Here is an 8,022-nt window from a genome sequence, read left to right on the forward strand (position 1 = left end):
TAAATGTATTTAAAATTTATTAGAAACCAGCTGGACATTATCCAGCCCACAGAAAACTAAACCTGACTTGAAGAACCCACAAAATAATAATCCTATTTTCATAATTCTATGGAAAAATAAATTCACATTAATTTACAGAAAAATAATCCAGACCAACAAAACTCCAGAATAATAATCCAGATTCTCATGAACCCGCCTCCTTCGCCCTCACTCCTCGTCTCTGCAGTGAACTTCTTCAGACTGAAACTTTGTTCCCGCGGCGCCGCGGCGCTGCAGCTGATTGGATAAAAACACATTTTTCTGGAACATTAATGAGAAGCAGTCGCAGCTCCCGGTTGAATTCCCATCAGCCCCTGTGCCGCCTCGCAGTCTGTTTACACACACGCCATTCCTCTCCATTTACATGGACAACACTGACTTATTACAGCCATAATTACTGCACTGTGGCGGCCCGCCGCGTCTTCATATCTGCCAATAAACCAGCGCCAAAGGCCCGGCGTTGCTGTGAAGCAGAGAATCATGGGAATGAAATTAACTGTTGATTTGGAGAGTGTGCAGGGCGGCTGCGGCGCTGCTCAGGTTAAATAAAACGATGACTGCGGTCGGTTTGGTCGGGCTGTTCATTTGTTAGCAGACGCTGCCGGTTCGATTCCCCTGGAGGCCGCGGCGCGGCAACCTGCCCGCATCGCTCCGGCGCCGCGGCAACGCAGAGCGGAATATGAAAGAGATGATGTTCCCGCTGGAACCGCACGTAAATAAACTCTTATGGAAATGTCCGTCTGTAATGTCGTTTTGTCACAATCAATTTCCCATTACCTGTCACCACGGCAATGCATACCATAATACTACCCCCACCCCCACAGCGAGGGAAAATCAGTTTGAACTGCCGAAACAGAAAAATGAAAAGAAACCAGGAGGGACGAACGGCAGCAGATGAAATGAAAGTTAGACTTCCAAACTAGGTTGGTATGTAGAGAGGAGGAGGAGGAGGAGGAGGAGGAGGAGGGAGAGGAGGAGGAGGAGGAGGAGGAGGAGGAGGAGAGCAGGTTAGGCCTCAAACTGTGTTCCTAAACAGAACCCAGCTGCTTCTGGTCCGGTTTTACCTCTTCGCTGAGAAGTTCTTGTGGTCCTCAGAGTTCCTTCTTTTATTCATCATCTGGGACCAGAACCACAACCAGAACCTTCAGCAGCTCTCCACAACTTTGGGCCCCAGTTTGGTCCAAATGGTCTCTGATTTTGCTGGTTCTGATCCAGATGCTATGACGGACATGTGAACAAATGACCTCTGTCAGGTTTACCACAGTAAAAATCCAGACCTTTGGGGTCGCTGAGGGAGATGTCACTTTTCTACCTTATATTTTTTTCCCGTCCGGGTCAGAACTTGTTTCAGGTAACAGCCCTGCCCCCAAATTGATGACTCGTCCAGGTGGTGTCCTCCCCTTCAGGACTTTGTTCTCACCTGAGAGGAAGCAAACCAAACGAATGAAGGAGGAAGGATTTGTCTGCATCTCCAGTGGTGTGGATCAAATATGTATTCAACATTGTTAGATCATAGATCACTACAGAGTATCAGGGGTACCAAGAAAATAAAAGTCATAGTTTTAAAAGAATAAAGTCGTAGAATTACAAGTTAAAAAGTGAATAATTTACAGTAATAAAGTTAATATTTCTGAAGTTATAATTGACAATAAAGTTAAAGTACTAAATTATGAGACAAAACTCTGTTTAATAAGAAAAGTATACACAACAACAATATGATAGCCATAGAGTGCGTGGTCTCCAGGTTCCACAGTAATCCCGAGTCTGTCAGTGGGTCAACGTCATGTTCTGGTTGAGTATAGACACACTGAGATGTTTACGTCTTCAGATTCTTGACGATGTTCGAGGAGACGGATCATTTATGCTGTTGGCAGCATGTAGATCTATGAATACTGTGGTTCATGTGACAAACTAAAGCCTTACAGCATCACCATAAATGGGTTTATTGATGTAAGATTACAACGTTTTTATATAATTTTACAACTTTATTCTTGCAAATGTATTTATTGTTTTATTAGTATGTTAACCTAATACTCTTGTAATAAACTGTTGTCACAGAAATGCAGCAAGTGCTACAGTGTTTTATTGTTCTGTTTATTCTGTTTTAAAAGTGTGTTTATTACATTTCATTTTATTGTGAAAAGCCTAATGTCACATGACAGGAAGCAGAAAAAACCAGAGCGGAGAGGAAGTCCAGAGTCTGAAATGATTTAACATCTGAATTCTGTTACGCTCCATTCTAATGACAATAAAGGTGTTTGTGTTTCTATTTCTGACAGAGAGGAAGGATGTGTGAATAAAAGGAGTTCACAGGAAATGAAGAACTCCTGAGTCCGGTAATTATGGATCAGAACTTAAAGTTCTTTCTTCGGTGAGCGTCTGGCTGCAGGACGCTAGCTTCAGACCTGCAGACCAGAGTCCCAGAGTCACCTTTTGTGTTTTTTTTAACAAATACGTTAGCTGGTACACACAGACCCACAAAGACACACAACAAGGTTGAAATGAAACTTTAAATAATGAAATTCAAAATCTTAATAAACTTCAGGAGCTGCTATTATTATATATCTTATATTCTCTCACAACTTTACCCATCAACGGCAAAGTCATAGAAACACAAACACACAAATGTGCACAGTGATGCCAATAACGCTGCCAGTGTGTTTGGCAGAGAGCCGGATTGTGACCTTTAGATGATGATGAAAGACAAATGTCACGAGTGCAAGAGTGTGTGTTTGTGTGTGTCGATGTGTGTCTGTGTGTGTCGATGTGTGTCGATGTGTGTCGATGTGTGTCGATGTGTGTCGATGTGCGACTGATTTCTTTCTTTGTCAATAAGCTTTAAACACACTTCTTTTCTGCATCCAAACATCAGCGATGGTGCCAGAGGTGACTTCAATCAAAGTGACACCAGCGTCCCCAAAACACAGCCGTAACCATGGTAACGCGTCCTGCACACACCGTAGCAGCAAAGCATGATGGGTAGCTAACACTACTGCCTGTTGATCAGCTATAAATATGTCATCATCTAAAATACACAGAGATGCTTTTTAAACTACATTTTAAAGCCCAACCAGGAGTTTGTCTTGGAGTCCGGACATCTAGACTCATTGAGGGGCGGTACCAGAATTCTGTGCCAAGTTGGTACCAGTACCAACGCATACATATACTGTCAGCACTGTATAAGTGTGTGGATTTTGATGCTTCATTTCCAAAGTGTCACCCGCTTGTATATTCAAATTAGCTGTTAGCGGCTCATTCAAGAACGGGTAAGGTTGTGAGGGTGGGCGGAGCTTCAGTCGACTGAAAGTTTGGTTAAACTTCACACTAAAAGGTTTTAATTCAGCGACCTGGTGGATCAGAGTGACGTGTGCGATTATCTGAAAAAAGAAGCTGATTTGTTTAAGCACCAGAACCGTTTTCGAAGAACTGGATAAAACAAAAACCTGTTTCTGTCTTCATGTGTTCTCTTCTTCCTCATAAGGTTTCATTGTCCATCATTGTTTCATTATTAATGTGTTTCTGTGTTTTGGATTCATTCTGCATCAGAATTATAAATGTGAGATATTCTAAAAGCTTCTGCAGCCTCCATCCTTCCTGTGAGCATCTCGGTGTCTAATTGTGAGCTGAACACGGAGATGATTCACTTGATGTTGCGTTCAAAGCCACCCGGCTGTTGGCTGTTTCGGTCACTCAGCAGGCTGCAGATCACCGGCTGACAGCAGACGCCGCAGACGGTCCTTCCTGTTTGAAGGCAGACGGAAACGGTGCGTTCAAGCTCGGCCTGCAGGCACAGAAACGGCAGCGCTTTGCAGACTGAGAACACGTTTGAAGCACCTGCAGGGAGAACATGCAGATGTGCTGAACACGACAACAACATCGCTGCTGCAGGCGATGCAGCGGCGGCGGTTCCTGAGAGTCACTTCATGTGTTGACGTGTTTTGAAGAGTGTGAGCTTGTGCTGAGACGGACAGACGGAGACGTGGATGTTTTTGTCTTGAAATCAAGAGCTGAACATGTGCGTCGGTGTGTGTGGTCTAGAGAAAGCTGTAGGCGACGTTTCTATGGTATCGATCACAACAACCGGCCCGTTCTGATCTGGTAGATCACAGCCGTGTTGACTGCACGTCACCAAACGCAGCAAACCGACTTAGATCTAAACATTTCAATTAAAAACACCTTTAAAAAATGGACTCTGTGATATAAAAGTAAGGCCGGGGTCACCTTCTATAAATACGCAATAAGTATGCTTTGGTTTGGACCAGGGGTCCCCAAACTATGGCCCGTGGGCCGGATCCCCCCACTCACTATCAGAAATGTAAATCAAGACCCACATTATTACTTTTCTCTGTACGTTTTTTGGACATCTGTAGCTCTTCAGCTACTAAAACATTCAGCTCGTTTTAAGATAGCTTTTTCAGCTGTTTTAGCAGTTACTAAGGATTTCAAGGTTATTTTAAAAATCAGCTAATATTTCAGCTACATGCTAGCTGTTTGGGCTGATTTAGACTTTTTCCAATCTTTAAGGCTAATCTGGAGTTTAGTTAATATTTTAGCCTTATGCTAGCGGTTCTGGCTAAATAAGACATTTTACCAGTTTTTTGGCTAATTTGGCATTTAGCTAGTATTTCAGCTAAATGCTAGCAGTTTTAGCATATTTTAGCATTTTTTCAGTATTTTTGGCTATTTTGAAGTTTAGCTAATAGCTTAGCCTTACGCTAGCTGTTTTAGCTAAATTAGACATTTTACCTGGATTTTTTTTGGCTAATATTTTGTATTTAGCTAATATTTCCTCGACATGCAAGCTGTTTTGGCTAATTTAGGATTTGTTTTTTGTCTGTTTGTGTTTTAGGCTGTTTTAGAATCTAGCTAATATTTCCGCTACATGCTAGCTGTTTGGGGTAATTTAGTTTTTTTAATTTTTTTTGGCTAATTTGGAGTTCAACTAAGATTTTAGCGTTATGCTAGCTCTTTTACCTAAATTAGACATTTTACCAGTTTTTTTTAGCTAGTTTGGAATTTAGCTAATATTTCAACTACAAGCTAGCTGTTTTGGCTAATTTAGTTCTTTCAGTTTTTAAAATAGTTTGGCATTTTGCTAATATTTTGATAAATTATTTAATAAAACAGTTATGTGGCCCTCACAGGATAAAAGTTTGGGGACCCCTGGTTTGGACCATGTGACATCTCTGGTTAAAGATACATTTTTAATGATGCGCATTAGATTTTAAGCTATGTTTCCACTCAAAAACTGTTATTTTTTTTAGCCTTTTTCTTATTATATAGACAGGGTTCAATTTAATTGGCTCCCAAATACACTTCCTGTTTGCATTTCACATCGTCGGACATACAGAGAACAGATTTAGGGGATCTACTTTTATGGGTGGAAAAAACAGACGGCTGAAGAAAAGGCTGTTGTTTTTTCCATTTATATTGTTCTACAAATGTATTTTTAAGCCTCATAGTGTTTATAACAAACAATTTGGAAATATTTCTAAACTAAAATGAACTATTTGGGGGGTTGACGCGTGTGACAGTATCACCAGGTTAGGGTTGGTAATCACCATCAGATTCTTCATTCATATCGTCAGCTTTACCAAAAGTTCTGGAGGTTCTGACGACATTTTAGTTTGTCATATTTAGTAAGACATGCTAAAATATTTAAATCTTTAGAATTTTGTTGGACATTAAATTCTCCTGGGATGGTTTACAGAGCTTGAGCATCCATCCCAAAAATGTTGTTTCATGTCAGTAAACGCAGCATTTTAATAAAGTCGTTTTTCATAAGCATTTGTGCTCAGAAACGACACAAAGTCACAGAGAAAAACTAGACTGTTAATATCTCATAACCAAATATGAGCGTCCCATCAATAACTGCTAACCAAATCCAAACATCCTGCTGGAGGCGGGGCATGTGTGGAGCCGTCCAATGAGGCGGCGGCTGGTTTGAATACAGACAAAAGCAATAACTGTCAATAAGCTGCAGACGCTCTTCATTATTCCAATAACATGTTTTTATTCCAATAAACCCAAAACTGATAAAGATACCGAGCTGTAATATTCTTTATTGTGTTTACGGTTTCTGTGGGAGGGGTTGATTGGGTTACTCTGTTCTGCTGACGGGGCGGTTACCACGGTTACTCGTTCCTGGGGAGTTATCCGGTGGAATAAAACGTCTGCAGATGAACTCTTCATTAAAATCAAACAGCTCATCATGTTTTCATGAGTGAACCAGGGGGCCAATCAGAAGACTGTTTCAGACGTCCAATCACAGCTCCCATCAACGATGACATCACGGCGTGGTGACAAAACACAAACTGAGAAAGTTTCCAGACTCTTCCAGCGGTCACAACAACCAGCGGAGAGCCTGAAAGAGGCCGAGTGAGTGCTGCAGACAGCTGCTGGGGCCGATAATGGCCCCCCGGGGCCCCCGGCCGTAACAAGGCGCTTTTTAAGAGCTTTGTAGCTGCAAAGCTCTTCAGTGTGCTCATGAGTGCATTATTTCTCCAGTCTGAAAGTCAAAGCTGTCCCATCTGCGTCCGGACGATAAACTGGGGGGTTTGGGAATAAGCCCCTCCCCCACACATCTGATCCCTGACCTCCTACACTTAAAAATGAAGGAGGGAAGGAGATGAGTTCCTTCAGCGTTTATTATTGTGATCATCAGTATCAGAAAGGTGTAACTGCTCGTTAACGCACATTTCTAATCAGCCAATCACAGGGCAGCAGCTCTGTAGATCAAATCAAGAAAAGAGATTTTAAGGGTAACACAACAGGACAGTTGGAGGTGGACTCACTCTCAGCCCGAAGTTGAAAATGGAAAAACAAAAAGGGGCGGGCTGAGTGGGGGGGTGTGGTCTGGATCTGTGATTGACACATAGACGGTTTTAGACCATCATTTCAGGGATTAAACATGTTTATTTTTTTAAGTTGACAAAATTGTGGCAAGGACCAACAATTTATGGACGTCTTCAGCCAAAAAGAAGCTGATCTAGTGTTTGGTTAGGATTTAAGTGACATAGATCGCGTCAACACAACCCAGGACGAGTTTGTCTAATGAAGCGGCTGATGAGTTTATAATCTATAATTCTGGAAGCAGGAAGAGAATCAGAACGTCTGGGAACATCTAGAAGTTTAGGAGAAACCTACGATTAGATCTGGAGTGAAGCTCTTTTCCTTTTGAAGGGAAATGTGATCAGAAGATCCTGAAGACGGCCGGGACGATCGCAGAGCTGGAGAGAATCAGAAGATGCTCAGAAGTGTCGGTTCTGATCTCCTCATTAAAAAGAATCAAAGCGAGTTTCAGACGCTTCCTCTCTCTGTCTGCTCATTCAGTTTCATCCTTTCCAGCTCTGGAGTAACTTCAGGAAGTTTATCAGTCAGAACGCCCAGAAGTTAGCGAGGTCAAAGGTCACGGCGGGGGACACGCTGCCTTGCTCCTGGGCACCGAGGCAGAAGCCCAAATGACTTCTTGTTGTGATGGATCGCGGTCGCTATGGCGACAGAGAGCTGATATAGAGACGTAACAAGACAATGAGATTTCTGCTATGAAGCTCCATCCATCATCTGCACATATCGCTACGGCGACGCCGCGGTCAACGTTTCCTCCAGGCTCCGTCTGTGTAGAAAGAACATCTCTGCATGATAGATAGCCTCATTTTAACCTTAACAACACTTACGGCTGCACACAAACGCACACTGTGAGCTGCAGATGTGAACTACAGATAGAGGAGACAATTAAAGGGCTATTACACTCAGGCCGCTGTGATTATCCGTGAAGATGGAGCCGTGTTTGTGTGTCGACGTGTGTCGTGCTTTCATCAATATAGACAAACAGTGTGTATCGGAAGAACTTCAAATGCTCCTCAACTTTCTGACAGGCGCCGTTTCGCGCCGAACACGCCGGATCCTCCGCCGTGGCTGGAGTACATTAAACAGTTGGTTTACGCCGTCTCGCTGCATCCGCGGCGAATCCTCTTCTACAAA

The sequence above is a fragment of the Oryzias melastigma genome, linkage group LG19 (assembly GCF_002922805.2).
Source record: "Oryzias melastigma strain HK-1 linkage group LG19, ASM292280v2, whole genome shotgun sequence".
Taxonomy (NCBI): domain Eukaryota; kingdom Metazoa; phylum Chordata; class Actinopteri; order Beloniformes; family Adrianichthyidae; genus Oryzias; species Oryzias melastigma.